The following is a 15,952-nucleotide window of genomic DNA, read 5'->3' as shown; positions in this document are numbered from 1 at the left end:
TGAGGTTACTCCCTTATACCAGGAGAGTTGTCCTCCCCGGTGGGACGGAGATCCGGACGAGCCCCCAGATGTTATGCTCCAAGCCCGTATCTCTGAACCGACCGAGAGAGCAAGTCCACCACAGTTTTGCAAACGCAAGAAGGGAGTTTATCTCTGGTGCACTAGGGCCCAAAGGAGTATGGCGGCTTATATACAGGCAGTTCTTTGTCTCAGTTACAGGAGTAGCTGGCGTTACATGATTGGCCAGGCAGGATGAGCGCATATCCTGTCTCTTTCTGGTAAACATGACTCAGGTCCTAGAGACAATCGTTTGGTCCCTAACAGAATGTTCGTGGAACAGGTGACTCACCCTGACCTTTCCCTCTGCTCGTCCCCAGGATGTGACCGTTTGCTGCCTGGGAGGTCTCAAGCGCTGAGGATTTCAGTGGGCCCCTGAGGTAAGGTGACAGACATCTTTACAATAAGGGACAAAGTTGTGGCTTTCTTACTTTCCATTTTTCTCCGTTCATTTGTGGGCCGACACATTGCTGTTTGAGAGAGTATTGCTGATTGGGGATTACCTGACCCTGATTGCGGGTGCTGACTTCAGGGCAATCATGGTTTCAGGTTTGCAGCTTTCTGAGTGGCAACCTTAAAAACAGGCAGGGTGACTTGCTTTCTCCTGCCTTCTTGAAAGAAAAAAAGTAAGAGCACCATGGGTCTTGAGCTGTGTAGAGCTGACTCCTACCACTTGGTGAGGCTAACATGGGGCAATGCACATATCCTAAGGTTTTAGCTACGAAAGCAAAGCAATTCAGGTGTGGGGGTTCCCTGGTGGCCTGGTGGTTAGGATTCTGGGCTTTCACTGCAGTGGTCTGGATTCAACCTCTGGTCAGGGAACTGGGACCCCACAAGCCAAGCAGCATGGCCAAATGAATAAATGAATGAAGTGGTTCATTCAGAGAAAATGTGTTTTGATTTAACATGTTCACGTGGGATTACTTGCTCATTTCTGTACCCTTAAGGGCTTTATTTCGTTAACTAAGTGAACTCCACTGGATAGGGGTGAGGCACCATCTGAGTTGATTTCATGCGAGTAAACAAGATCATAGGTAGCTCTATGCCCAGCAACTTGTGCCTACAGCTGTGTTGTATACTTATCTTGGCTGGTACAGCTTTGAACTTCACAGCTTGTTTTGTTTTGGTCACAACATGTGGCTTCATAGGCTATTAGTTCCCCAACCAGGGATCGAACACAGGATCCTGGCAGTGAGAGGTCTGAGTCCTAACCAAACCACTGGACTGCCAGGCAGCGCCTGTTTTTTGGTGCTGTGTGTGTGTGTGTGTGTGTGTGTGTTAATTTTTGCTATATTTATAGGAGAACTCTTCCTGTGTGTAAGTATGATGTGAATGGTATTATATCTTGAAATGTTTGTGTTGTACATATGATCTCAAAAGTGAATAGTTTGAAAGAACTTAACACTTGTTATCTCTTGGCCCAGGGTCTCTCCTGAGGTAGTAATCAAGCTTTTGTCTGGCTTGGCAACCTCTGAAGACTTAGCTTGTTGAATCTAAGCTCTCTCACTTGGCTGTACTCATGAAGCCTCAGTTTCTCCTTCTGTGGGCCTCTGCAAAGGGCTTCTCTTGTGGAGGCTGCTGTGTTTTCTCAGAATGAGTGATTCAGGAAAGCACTTGCACCCATGATAAAGTGCAGAGTCTTTGTTCAGAGGTTACACATCTTCACTTCTGTATTTGCTTAGTCTCACAGGTCAACCCTGTGATAGATTGAGAGAGAACTACACAGGGGTGGGAATATCAGGAGATTCGATTCACTTGAAGGCTGGTTACCATACCCATTAATCCACGATGCCAGCCTTTTTTTTTTCATATGATCTCAATTCTGTTATTGTGAGCAAATTATTTGGCTTGTGTACTCTTCTTGTGCACTGCTACTGCTGCTAAGCTGCTTCAGTCGTGTCCGACTCTGCAGTCTCATGGACAGCAGCCCACCAAGCTCCCTCGTTTCTGGGATTCTCCAGGCAAGAACCCTGGAATGGGTTGCCATTTCCTTCACCAATGCATGAGAGTGAAAAGTGAAATTGGAGTCGCTCAGTCGTGTCCGACTCTTTGAATCCCCATGGACTGTGGCCTACCAGGCTCCTCCGTCTGTGGAATAGATGTTTTTCTGAAACTCCCTTGCTTTTTCCATGATCCAATGGATATCAGCAATCTGGTTCCTCTTCCTTTTCTAAAATCAGCTTGAACATCAGGAAGTTCATGGTTTACATATTACAGAAGCCTGGCTCGGAGAATTTTGAGCATTACTTTACTAGTGTGTGAGATGAGTGCTATTGTGCGGTAGTTTGAGCATTCTTTGGCGTTGCCTTTCTTTGGAATTGGAATGAAAACTGACCTTTTCCAGTCCTGTGGCCACTGCTGAGTTTTCCAAATTTGCTGGCATATTGAGGGCAGCACTTTCAAAGCATCATCTTTCAGGATTTGAAATAGCTCTACTGAAATTCCATCACTTCCACTAGCTTTGTTGGCAGTGATGCTTTCGAAGGCCCACTTGACTTCACATTCCAGGATGTCTGGCTCTACATGAGTGGTCACACCATCGTGATTTTCCTAGTCGTGAAGATCTTTTTTGTACAGTTCTTCTGTGTATTCTTACCATCTCTTCTTAATATCTTCTGCTTCTGTTAGGTCCATACAATTTCTGTCCTTTATCGAGCCCATCTTTGCATGAAATATTCCCTTGGTATTTCTAATTTTCTTGAAGAGACCTCTAGTCTTTCCCATTCTGTTTGTTTCCTGTCTTTCTTTGCATTGATTACTGCAGAAGGCTTTCTTATCTGTTCTTGCTATTCTTTAGAACTCTGCATTCTGATGCTTATATCTTTCCATTTCTCCTTGCCTATCGACTTCTCTTCTTTTCACAGCTATTTGGAAGCCTTCCTCAGACAGCTATTTTGCATTTCTTTTTCATGGGGATGGTCTTGAACCTTGTCTCTTGTACGATGTCATGAACCTCATTCCATAGTTCATCAGGCACTCTATCTATCAGATCTAGGCTCTTAAACCTATTTCTCACTTCCAGTGTATAATCATAAAAGATTTGATTGAGGTCGTACCTGAATGGTCTAGCGGTTTTCCCTGCTTTCTTCAATTTCAGTCTAAATTTGGTAATAAGGAGTTCATGGTCTGAGCCACAGTCAGCTCCCGGTCTTGTTTCTGTTGACTGTATAGAGCTTCTCCATCTTTGGCTGCAAAGAGTATAATCAATCTGATTTCTGTGTTGATCATCTGGTGATCATGTGTAGAGTCTTCTCTTGTGTTGTTGGAAGAGGATGTTTGCTATGACCAGTGCATTTTCTTGGCAAAACTCTATTAGTCTTTGCCTTGCTTCATTCTGCATTCCAAGGCCAGTTTGCCTGTTACTTCAGGTGTTTATTGACTTCCTACTTCTGCATTCCACTCCCCTATAATAAAAAGGACACAGTTTTGGGGTGTTAGTTCTACAAGTTCTTGTAGGTCTTCATAAAACCGTTCAGCTTCAGCTTCTTCAGCATTACTGGTTGGGGCATAGACTTGGATTATTGTGATATTGAATGGCTTGCCTTAGAGACGAACAGAGATCATTCTGTCGTTTTTGAGATTGCATCCAAGTACTTCATTTCGGATTTTTTTGTTGACCATGATGGCTACTCCATTTCTTTTGAGGGATTCCTGCCTGCAAGAGTAGATATAATGGTCATCTGGGTTAAATTCACCCATTCCAGTCCATTTTAGTTCACTGATTCCTAGAATGTCGACTTTCACTCTTGCCATCTCCTGCTTGACCACTTCCAATTTGCCTGGATTCATGGACGTGACATTCCAGGTTCCTATGCAATATTGCTCTTTACAGCATCGGACCTTGCTTCTATCACCAGTCGCATCCATGCTGGGTATTGTTTTTGCTTTGACTCCATCCCTTCGTTCTTTCTAGAGTTATTTCTCCACTGACCTCCAGTAGCATATTGGGCACCTACTGACCTGGGGAGTACCTCTTTCAGTATCCTACCATTTTGCCTTTTCATACTGTTCATGGGGTTCTCAAGGCAAGAATACTGAAGTGGTTTGCCATTCTGTTCTCCAGTGGACCACATTCTGTCCGACCTCTCCACCATGACCCGCCCGCCTTGAGTTGCCCCGCAGGCATGGCTTGGTTTCATTGAGTTTGAAAAGGCTGTGGTCCTAGTGTGATTAAAATGACTCATTTTCTGTGAGTGTGGTTTTAGTGTGTCTGCCCTCTGATGCCTTCTTGCAAAACCTACCATCTTACTTGGGTTTCTCTTATGTTGGATATGAGGTATCTCTTCATGGCTGTTCCCACAAAGCACAACTGTTGCCCCTTACTTTGCATGAGGGGTATCACCTCCCACTGCCCTTCCTGACTTTCTACATGGGATGGCTCCACTATCCTCTTCCAAACCAGATGTTGTTACGTAGGATCAGAAGATAGGCTGGACCATTGTACTCCCAACACTGAAATTTCAGGAAGCAATCTTTTCATTTTTTCAAATTATTTTAATGGGAAGACATTAAATTTACATATTGGGTTAGTTTTTGCCTTACATCAACAAGAGTACGTCACCAGTACACATGTGTTCCTGCATCCAGAACCTTCCTCCCACCTCACTCCCCAGACTATTGCTCTTTGTTGTCCCAGAGCACTGGTTTTGGGTGCCCTGCCTCATGCACTGAACTTGCACCAGTCATCTGTTTATGGTTGGTAATGTGCATGTTTCAGTGCTATTCGCTCAAATCATCCCACCATTGCCCTCTCCACAGTCTGTTCTTTCCATCTCTGTCTCTTTTGCTGCCCTGCATGTTGGATCATCATGACCATCTCTCCAAATTTCATACATATGCATTCCTACACAGGACCTGTATTTCTCTTTTTGACTTTACTTCATTCTGTAGAGGAGGCTCCTGTTTCACCCACCTCTCTAGAATTGACTCAAATGCATTCCTTTCCACAGCTGAGTAATAGTCCACCATCTATATATACCACCGCTTTCTTATCCATTCCCCTGCAGTGGATATCTAGATTGCTTCCATGCCCTAGCTATAGTAAATAGTCGTGTGCTGGGAGCCAGCACGGGAGATCCCACCCATGACAAGGTCATGTGGACATGAACTGTTAAGCAAGGTTTCAGGACTCGAGGGTCTCCCTAGACCTGCTCGAGCATCTACCCCAAAACCAGAATCTGTCTTTCTTACTATTTTGTGCCTTTCACCAACTCTCCTGACGTACAGGAGGCTATCCACACCCACCTTTCTCTGGAGTAAATCAGCTTACGGCTCTAGCTAATAAGTCTCCTGGACATGAGCAGAATATTTCAAATCAACCCCCCACTGTTAGCATTCTAGCTTGCTTGACAGGTTTATCCAGACTCTTGCAGCTACGCATATGATTGTTCACAGCCTCCCAAGTGTGAGAAGCATGGGAAGCCTAAAACATAGAGCCTTTCAAAGAATTAAAAGTTATCAGAGTAGTGCTGGCGTAGGATTTCGTTATTGAGCCAAAGCTTGTTGCTAAGTTCCCATATCTCTTATCCATTGGACACCTGAGAGTGCATTAGTTAACATAGTTGTAATGTAAGAAGAACAAGTGTAGCCTTGAAATTCACCACATCAGACCTTTGAGCTGATTGGTCCTTTCTTTCTTTCTTGTAACTCACTGCACCTTTCCTCCATGAGAAATGTAACTTGTTTAATACTTTCTGAGGTTGACATAGATTAGAAATATAAAGAAAACACATTTCAAAGGAAAATACGTTTTCTGGTTAAAGAGCCTTTATCTAAAGAGGGTCATAAAATGTTCACAGGCCTCCAAGGCCTGAAGATAATGTACACAATATTGTTTATCGGAGAGGTATGCAGAAAAAAAATCGTGATTTTTATAAAGACAAACAGATGTAAAGTTTGGGCTGCCTCTGTATGACTTTGCATCTTTCATTTCCCTCTTTGTACAACTTATGGTATGAAAGTCCCTTTTGAAAGCAAAATAATGGGCCTTGCTCACCAAAGAAGCTTGGTCACCCCGAATTTTAATTTTTTCTCTTTCTTTCTTTCTCTCTCCCTCTTCCTCCCTCTCTTTTTCAGGCTGTTGCCTCGGAACACAGAAGCTCCCTCTTTCCTGGCCAAGGAATAACAGCCTCTTTCTCTCCTCTATTTTCTTATCTAAAACATTCTTTCCTTATCTCTCTCTAAATCATTCACCATTTCTCCTGAGGGTTTGCCTGGATCCTGCATGAGCTGGACCCCGGCAATCGTGGGATGAATAGTGGCGTACATGTGTCTCTTTCAATTTTGCTTTCCTTGGGGTGTATGCTTGGGTGATTGCTGGTCATAAGACAGTTCCGTTTCCAGGTTTTTAAGAAATCATATGGTTTATTGTGGCTATACCAGTTTTATTCCTAGCAACAGTGTAAGTTGGTTACCTTTTCACTCCCTCTCCAGTGTTTCTTGTTTGAGACTTTGAGTGATGGTCCTTGGGACCAGTGTGAGATGACATTACATTGTCGTATTGACTGTCATCACTCTGATAATGAGTGATGTGGAGCATGTGTCCTGTGTTCATTGGCCATCTGTATATGTTCTCTAGAGAAATGTCTATTTAGTTCTTTTGCCCACTTTTTGGTCGGGTTGTTTATTTTTCTGGCATTGAGTTGCATGAGCTGCTTGTATACGTGGGAGATTAACTCTTGGGCAGTTGTTTGATTTGTTTAATTTGCTCCAGTTCTGAAGGCTGTCTTTTCACCTTGCGTATCCTTTCCTTCACTGTCCAGAAGCTTAGAAATTTAAATTGGTCACTGTTGTTTCCTTCTGTGTTTATTTCCATTACTCTGGGAGGTGGGTCATAGAGGAGAAGATCTTGCAGTGATTTCTGTCAGAGAGTGTTCTGCCTATGTTTTTCTCTAAGAACATTATAGTTTCTTGTCTTCCACTTAGGTCTTTAATCCATTTTGCATTTTTTTGTGTGTGTGCCAGCAGCAAACATTTCATTTTTTTAATGTGGTTGACCTGTTTTCCCAGACCCGCTTGTTCAAGAGGTTGTCTTTGCTCCATTGCATATTGATGCCTCCTCTGTCAAAGACAAGGAGGCCATGGGTGTGTGGCTTCGTCTCTGGACTCCCTGTTTTGTTCCATGGATCTGTATATCCATCTTTGGTCCAGGACCTTATAATCTTGATGATTAGTTTTGTAGTATAGTCTGAAGTCAGGAAGTCAGATTCCTCCATTTCCATTGTTTCTCAAGAGTGATTTCCTCATTGGAGGTGTTTTGTGTTTCCACACAAATTGTGAAATTTTTGTTCCAGGTCAGTGAAAAACACCATTGGTGATTTGATAGGGATTTCACAGCTGAATATGAGAATATCAATGTGAATGAACGTAGTGATAGATTGCCTCGAGGTGCACACTCATGGTCACTATATTGATTCTTCTGATCCAAGACCATGGTACACTTCATCTCTTTGTGTGATCTTTGATTTCTTTCACCGTGGTTTTATGGTTTTCTGTACCAGGTCCTTACTTTCTTTAAGTGAACACATTCCTAAATATTTGATTCTCTTCCCTGGATGGTGAATGAGATACTTTCCTCAGGTTCTCTTTCTTGCTTTTCATGGCTAGTGTATCATAATAAAAGGGATTCCTGAGTATTCATTTTGTATCCTGCAGCTATACTCTATTCATTGATTAGCTCAAGTAATTTTCTGCTGACATCCTTATTGTTCGCTTTGTAGAGGGTCATGTCATCTTCTAACAGCATTTTTTTTTCTTTCAATCTGTATTCTTTTATTTCTGTTTTCCCTGATTGCTATGTCTAGGACTAACTTAAAAACTAACTCCAATGTGTTTTTCACCTCAGAAGAGCTTACTGATGAATTACGGAGCACTGAGAAATCTCAGTTCCACCAGATTCCCTCAATAAAATCATGAAGATCTTCAGGAGTTAGGAGTAAATTTTTGGTGGTGGGGAAGCAGAATCTGTTAAGTATTTGGAAATCTATATCATCATCCAATTAGTCTGGAATATTTGTAGTCTTTCCTTTGTTTCCGAAGCTTCTAGAGCCCTAAGAGTAATGCAGGGCTTTCTAACTGAAACCAAGAAACTCAATAAGAGCTTATCAAACTCTTCACAGTGCACATTAGAAAAATTGTGTTAGTGTGCTGTTAAAAGTTGTGAGCTCTATAGCCAAATTAAAGAATGGCAAAGGCACCTTCAAGATGATTGTTCTGAAGATCCTGCTAAAACAGGTGAGGCTACAGCGCAAGGGAACAGGGGAGGCGTGGGAGACCGCTGAATGAAGTGTGGTCCGAGGCAGAGGCAGGCTCCAAAGGCACAGTTGAGAAGAGTCCCTTAGGGCCACAGCTGTGATTGTCAGAGCCATGACTTTGGGTGTCTCCCTCAGGCCTGCATCTGAGGAGGATCAGCACCTGAGGCCTCTGGGTCAGGAATGATGAGAGACAGTACACCAGAGCAGCCACCAGAGACAGTTATTGTTGTAAATGTGGATGATCCCAGGAAACAGCTGAGAGAGCGGGAGTCCAAGACTCATGCACGTCAGTCAGAGCCCCTGTAGTTGCTCTCACTAGAGCAATGCCAAGGCACGAGGTGGTCCACCAGCAAAAAGGAACTGGAAGGGGCTGCTCTTCTCATCTGCTCTGAGTGCCAGACAAATTCAGACACATGCCTGCCATCTGCTGTGAAGACAGGGAGCAGGTCAGAGACCTAGGGCTTTCTTGCTGAAGACACATACACACACACATACTTGCACACATACACATGCACACCACCCCCTTGCTTGAAGACGCAGTGTGCCACAGGGACTGCAAATGGTGACATGATAAGCAGTGACATTACACTACCCAGCACACACAAGTCAGGAGGAGGATAGTAGCGGTCAGAAACAACCCCTGCTTGGGGGATGCAGACCACCTCAGATGCAGAACATCACAAGGAACCCAGAGCCACGAGTGTGTCTGATGGTATGGCAGGGCCTGAGGTCATGAGTGGTGGCTGGGCAAGTGGAAGTACCAAGCATCCGTTGGAAATTCCTATTCCAGTGTGCTTCTTCCACTCAAGACTAGGGCTGTTGCTGTTGGCTCTTCTGGGCCAGCATGTGGCCTGCATGGCTCCTTGACCTCAAGCAGATTATGAACCACGCTCAAGGTTCTGTCATGATCAGCAACCAAGATAAAGAGTTTCTTAACTACAAGATTGACTTGAAGGTCAGTGTGAGAGAATGAGGGCATGTGGGTGTGGGGCTTGGTGGGGAGTTGGGGGGATCATGTTTTCTATGTTCATGTGATGTGAGAATGTGCAGAGGTTTTGTGGAAATTGTTAATGCCTGCCTGGGAGGCAAGCTGAGGCACCTAGAAGCTTGCACCTTTACCCTCATCCCTGTCCTAGAAGGTGCAGGTGCGGAGCCATCCAAGATCCAACGGCAAGGTGATATTTTCCTTTGGGGACAACTCCTACTTCTGGAACATGGTGATCATTAAGAAGTATTACCTTGACATCACTGGTAAGACATGGCTTCAGGGAGGTGTAGGTGTGCAAGGGGATGGATGATCCACCTGCGGAATCCACCCCTGTGTTCCCTGTCTTTCTGCAGGGTATAGGGCACGTTATTCCACTCCACTCCACTGGTTCTTGGACTTTGAATGAGGAGCACCCAGCTGCAGGCTGTATATCAGGAGTCTTAAATTTCTCAATGGGTTGTCAGGCCACAACTGCCCAGAATCGAACAGGATTGCTGAGGTGGGGTTGCTTTGGGCCTGCATAGAGTTGATGACTGATGTTGGAGTTATTGGATGCTCTCGAGAGTGTTTGGGCCTGGTCAGCCCTGGGCTGACCTTGCTTGTGTTGCCAGCAGATCATTGGTCAAGACATGTGGGACGATCCTGTGACGTATTACCCGAGGAAGGAAGGTTCTGCCGTGAGCGGTAACTGACAGAGACACATGTGGGGAGGGTGTCTGGAGGTGGGCCCTGAAGGGACAGCCGTGTCGTGGCCAGGACACTGTCCTTTTCCAAATGGGGATGCTCAAGCTCATGCAAGCTGGCTGCAGAGCCAGACTTTGGGTCCTGCATGTAGCACATGACCTGCTGAGACTGGGGGCTTTGGAACTCCGGTGTGTCTGTGTGAAGCAAGTCTTCCTCAGTGTGATAGTCCTAGGTGATACTGAGAGTCTGAATGTTCTTTCCCAAGAATGCTTTTTATATTATCTAAATGCTCTCCCTGGGACGATTATATTTTTCCAATGATAGAAGACTATTATTATTCCCTCTTAGTCATCTTTTTGGCAGTAGTGCCTTTCTTCTTGCTTTTGTAGAACAACGTCTCAATGTCTTTCTACCTTCTGCAGTCATTTTGAAGTTTAGGGTCCAAACCCATCAACAAAATTCCAAGGACCATGTCCAGCCAATGGACACACACTGGGTTGTAAACAATCTTCATCTAAAGGAAGAATTTTTTTTTAATTTTAATATTTTTTATTTATTTTACTTTACAATATGGTATTGGTTTTGCCAAACATAAACACGAATCCTCACAGCACTGGATCACACACAGGCCCATCAAAGTCCCTGGGGGCTCTTGGAGGCTCGGGCATCTCTTTGGCCTTTTCCTGCTAAAGGCAGATAGTACGTGGAAGCACAGGTAGACAGGTGCACATTGAAAGCTACACAGATGGAAAGAACAGGGGTCCCCACTCAGAATGTTGTGGGCCCTAAGGGGTGGAAGGCTAGCAAAAGGGACACGAATTTGACCAGGAATGACCTAGATAGGTGCACACCAAGAAGACAGTTGTCCAAGTCAGCTGAGCCCAGACGTCCTTGTTTTCTGGTCCCCTGAAGGACTGCACAGACAGTGGATTGGAATAGCCTGACTGATACTGGGAAGCTGTCCAAGGTGATGGGAGAATGCAGAATGCAGGTGCCTGTCATTCAGCTGTCCAGGGCGAGCGTTTCCAACCTGCCCCATTCTCTGCAGATCGGTCCCTGTCAGAAGCAAACGCCAAAATTTTGTAGCCTTTGAGGCTAAATCAGAGTTAGAAGTGCAGTCTGACATGATCGATGAGCATGTGAAAGAAAATAACCAGGACAAAGAAACTCGGGTGGTTACCAAAACTCATGTTCCTGGAGAAGAAAGCTTGTTCTTGTGCATATCTGCAAGTTTCCTGTCAGGGATATTAGTGTGTACACACGCATGTGTGTGCATATGTGAGCCAAAATCGCCTGACAGTACGCTTGTGAATATGAAGTGTCGGAACTGACCGAGCCAGGTGATGGAAGTCGGATAGCGAAAAAAATGAAAGCCCTAGGGAAAGGTACATACTCAGGCCATGAGAAGCACTGGAGCCGGGGTACCAATGCCTGTTATCTCACTGAGTGAGCAGTTTCTAAGTGGAATCACAGTGGTGCACCCAGGAAGCCTGGCAGAAAGGAGAGGCAGGAAGAAATTGACTGGGGGCCTCCTGTGAGAGTGCAGAGGATCCAAGACGCAGAAGAGTCTACTTTCCTAGACACAGAAGCCACAGTGGGTGACCCCACAGCCCCTTGGGCTTGCAGCTACAAAGGCCTTTCCATCCTTCTCAAATACTGGGCATTCTTTGCCTGACTGTACCATGAGCATGAGCAACACTTGCCATTTATGTGAGGTTTCAGAAATGGACAAGGACGGCAGCATAGGCACTTGCTACCTGCATAGTCTTCCAGTCTGAAACATCACTCTTTGTACTCTTTGCAGAAAGCATATGTAGGAGGTCAGGAGTATAGGATGGATGGCTTAGATTGCTCCTGTTGCTGCTCCCAGCCCCACAGGATTGGGTAACTTGGCAGGCTGGTACGTGTTCTCAGATGGAGAACAGAACCACTTGAAAGGGCCTCGATAGGGTAAATGGGCAGACGTACATGTCTCCTGCACCAGTGAGTCATGGAGCTTAAAGGAATTGTCCTTAGCGACTCACTGGCAGGAATTTGAACAAGATTCAGGGAGCTTCCTCATTCTAGCAGAGCATGCCCCATTTTTCCCTCTGTGAAAAATGTGGCCAAGCCACCTCAGGCCTGTGCAGGTTCATGTCTGCCCAGTGAGGGAGGGAGGGTTACCCGACCCCCTCTGTGATTCAGCAATGACTGCCCACTGTTGGCTTTCAAGATTGAGAAAGCACTCTCGAAACCTGTGGACTAAAAATATCTGATCTCCCGTTGGTGCAACTCACTCAGGAGGAGAAGCGCTTGCCTTCACTCCAAGGATAAGCTTCTCCTATAAGTGCTGGTGTCCATAGAGTGGCAAACGGCAACAGCACCACTTAAAGAGAAGGAGGCACACAGACACCAGCCCTGGTACACACAAGGAAGGATTGCTCCAAACAGTGCTATGCCAAAGCAGAGACAAAGAGACAGAGAGCTCTATACCCTAAGGTCCTGGTGTCCCTGAACAAGAGATCAACGTGGCAAACGGTGGGCTTTTTCCCTACTCCCCTAGCATTTGGCCAGCAACAGTCTATCTGTCCTATAGAGAAAACTGTTCAGCCACTTGGCACCCCTGTGTATCCTTTGGATACTCAGGGAGAGCTCCCAGTTATTGAAGGTCCTGTGGGACACAGGAGTGTGCTGTTTGGATTGTGGATCAGGAATCCGTGGTTGGAATTTCCAGAACCAGACCAATGACAGCGCCTGAGGTAGCGGCAGATGCAAAACCTGCTAGCTCTCTGGAGCAGAGTCTGGCCACGCAGTGGAGCAGATCCCAGGAACCACAGAAGATGCCTTCCGGTCTAGGGGTGTGTCCATCGTGTGCTGTCCACCACCCTCTCAGCCATTGATCTAGATCTGGGTCAGCTGCCTGTGTGTGGCTCACAGCCTAGAGCCCCGCCTGTATGGCTGATGGCCCAGGGCCCGTTCATCCTGTCCTGGACTGCCACCATCCATTTCTATAGTTCAGCCGACCCCTCACACACACGAGCCATAGCCTCTGAACCATGCCCCACACTCCCCACAGCAAAAACGCTAGTGGGCCCCACAGGATTACTGCACCCTGGGCCGCCATTGCTCACCACTTGCTGTGATGCTATTATGTCCTGTCCCTTAGCATCTGACCCAGGCTGGGGTCATGGCCAGAGCGAAAGGGAGCATGAGAGGCGGTCAGAGGAATGCGGAAGCATCCTGGGACCCCAGACCTCCTTAGTTGTGAGCCTCGGTGCTCAGGGAGAAGGGCCCTGTGGCCTGTCCTGGTGATGCTTTGCATGGTTGGGACGTTGCAGCCACCAGTGGTCACACCAGGTGAAGATGCCACCCTCTTCAGAGTGGAGGCAGGAGAGGACGGTGAGGCCCAGGTGGACGGAGTCGTGGCAGGGATCAGATGGGGTTTCCAGCTGCTTGCAGAGGACATCTTTGAGGATGTGGAGGTTGTGCCGGATGAGGAGCAGCAACAGGGGTCCTCCCCGGAGCTGGAGGAGAAGACAGTGGAGGAGCAGTGGCCAGGAAAGGCCTGGAGGCCCGAGTGAGCTTCCGGCACTAGATGTGCTGCAGGCACTGGCGACCCTGCAAGGGGATCTGAGCTCTGAGCCTGAGAAAACCTGCAGGGCCTACGTTTGGTTCACGTGCAAGAGCCATGAGAGGAGGAAGCGTGACTTGGCTCAGAAGAGTGCCATCATCCAGGGCATCCCTGGCTTCTGGGCCAACGTGGTATCCTTTCTGCTACTCCCTAGGTCAGCTGCTCAGGAGGAGGGGGAGGTGCAGAGGCAGGAGCAGGAGGAGGGGTGGAGGCAAGGGCGCAAGATGGGTGCTGGTGGACCCTGAAGGAAGTGTGGTACTGGGCAGTTGGCAGGCTCCAAAGGCACAGCTGAGTAGGGTCTGGGCAGGGCCACACCTGTAAGTGTCGCAGCCATGACTTTGTGTGTCTACTTCAGGCCTGATCTGAGGAGGAACAGCCTCTAAGTCAGAAGGACAGAGACAGTACACCAGGGCAGCCTTTGCTGACAGTTATTGTTGTAAAGGTGAATGATTCCAAAGATAACTGAGATATGGGAGTCGCACACACACACACGCGCACACACACTCACACACATACACATACACAAACCCACACAACATATGTAGACATACACTAGCCAACACCAACCCCTTTGCTTTCAGAGATGGTTTGTAATGACTGTAAGTCCTACCATGTAAGCAGTGACATGCCACTACCCAGCATACACAGGTCTGGGAAATAATAGCTATCAGAAACAGCCCCTGCCTGAGGAATGCAGACCATCTCAGATGCAGACCACCACAGGAACACAGAGCCATGATGAGCTTGTCTGATGGTATGGCAGGGCCTGAGCTCATCAGTAGTGGCTGGGTAAGCAGAAGTGCCCAGCATCCTTGAAGATGCCTGTTCCCGTGTCCTTCTTCCACCCCAGAGTAGGGCTGATGCTCCTGGCTCTTCTTGGCCCAGCATGTGGCACAAATGGCTCCTTGACCTCAGGAAGATTATGAACCACCCTCAAGCTTCTGTCATGATCAGCGACCAAGATAAAGACTTTCTCAGCTACATGATCGACTTGAATGTCAGGGAGGGAGACTGAGGTCAGGTGGGTATGGGACTTAGTGGGGTGTTGGATGATCATGTTATCCATGTTCCTATACTGTGAGAGTTTGGAGAGGCTTCGTGGAAGCTGTTAATGCCTGCCTGGGAGGCAAGCTGAGGACCCTAGAAGCTTGCACCTTTTCCCTCCTCCCTATCCTAGCAGGTACAGGTGCGAGCCATCCACGGTCATGCAGCAAGCTGATCTTTTCCTTTCGGGACCACCCCTATTTCTTGAAAAGAGTGATCATTAAGGAGTATTACCTTGACATCACTGGTAAAAATGAAGTCCTGGAATGATGATTGTGGGTGTGCAGGGGTGTGGATGATCCACCTATGGGATCCACACCCATCTCCTCTCTTCCTGCAGGGTATAGGGACATCATTCCACTCCAGTCCATTGGTTCTGGGACTTTGAACAGGGAGCACCAGCTGCAGGCTGGAGGAGCCTTAACTTTCTCAACTGATTGTCAGGCCGTAACTGCCCAGAATCAGACAGGATTGCTGAGGTGGTATTGTTTTGGTCCCTGCATACAGTTGTGGTCGTTGTTGGAGTTCTTGGCTGCTCGTGTGAGGGTTGGATCCTGGTCAGCCCAGGGCTGAGCTTGCTCAGCAGCAAAGTGTTGCCAGCAGATTATCAGCAAAGACGAGTGGGATGATCCCCTGAAGGACTATCCCAGGAGAGAAGATACTTCATGACAGAAACACATGTGGTAAAGGGCTCTGGAGGTAGGCCATGAAGGGACAGCCCTGTACTAGCTGGGACACTGTCCTTTCCCAAATGGGGACGCTCAGTCTCACGGAAGCTGGCTGCAGAATCTGAATTTGGGCCATGCATGTAGCAAGTGGTCTGCTGAGACTGGGGGCTTGGGATTCAGTGTGTCCTTGAGTGAAGCAAGTCCCCTCAAATCAGTTGTGGTTGCAGAGTGAGAGTCCTAGGTGATACTACTAGAGGCAGGGTGAATTAAGTTTCTTTGTCAGAATCATCCTTCCATGGGTCCTGCCATCCCCTGGCCTCCTGTTGCTCACTGAGTTTGAGATTGCCTGGGCCTTACTCTCCTGCCCCTTACCCTGGAAGGCCTATCATTGCAAGGGTCTTCCCAGTGCACCTGTGTGCTGACTTTGGATCTTCTGTGAATGTCCACATCCACCACTCGGTGGCTCAGCACCACCACACATGCTGCATTGGAAGTGGCTTCAGGCTACCTTGGAAAATGTGGAGGAGCTCGGGGAGGTAGACAGGAATCCACAAGGACAGGACGTGGTGCCTACTGACTCCATCTCCGACATTGCAGCGACCACAGACTTTACGGGAACCAGCCTCAGCACTGCTCTCCTGTCGCCACA

General features: G+C 47.1%; 1 pseudogene; it reads left to right on the top strand.

The window, feature by feature from the left end:
• The first annotated feature begins 13,110 nt into the window (after window positions 1-13,110).
• Window positions 13,111-15,304, top strand: LOC108635159 (annotated as a pseudogene).
• The last annotated feature ends 648 nt before the right edge of the window (window positions 15,305-15,952 follow it).

This window comes from Capra hircus, unplaced genomic scaffold (genome assembly GCF_001704415.2).
Source record: "Capra hircus breed San Clemente unplaced genomic scaffold, ASM170441v1, whole genome shotgun sequence".
NCBI lineage: Eukaryota > Metazoa > Chordata > Mammalia > Artiodactyla > Bovidae > Capra > Capra hircus.
Note: the sequence above shows the minus strand (reverse complement) of the source record. Positions and strands in the feature narration are given on the sequence as shown.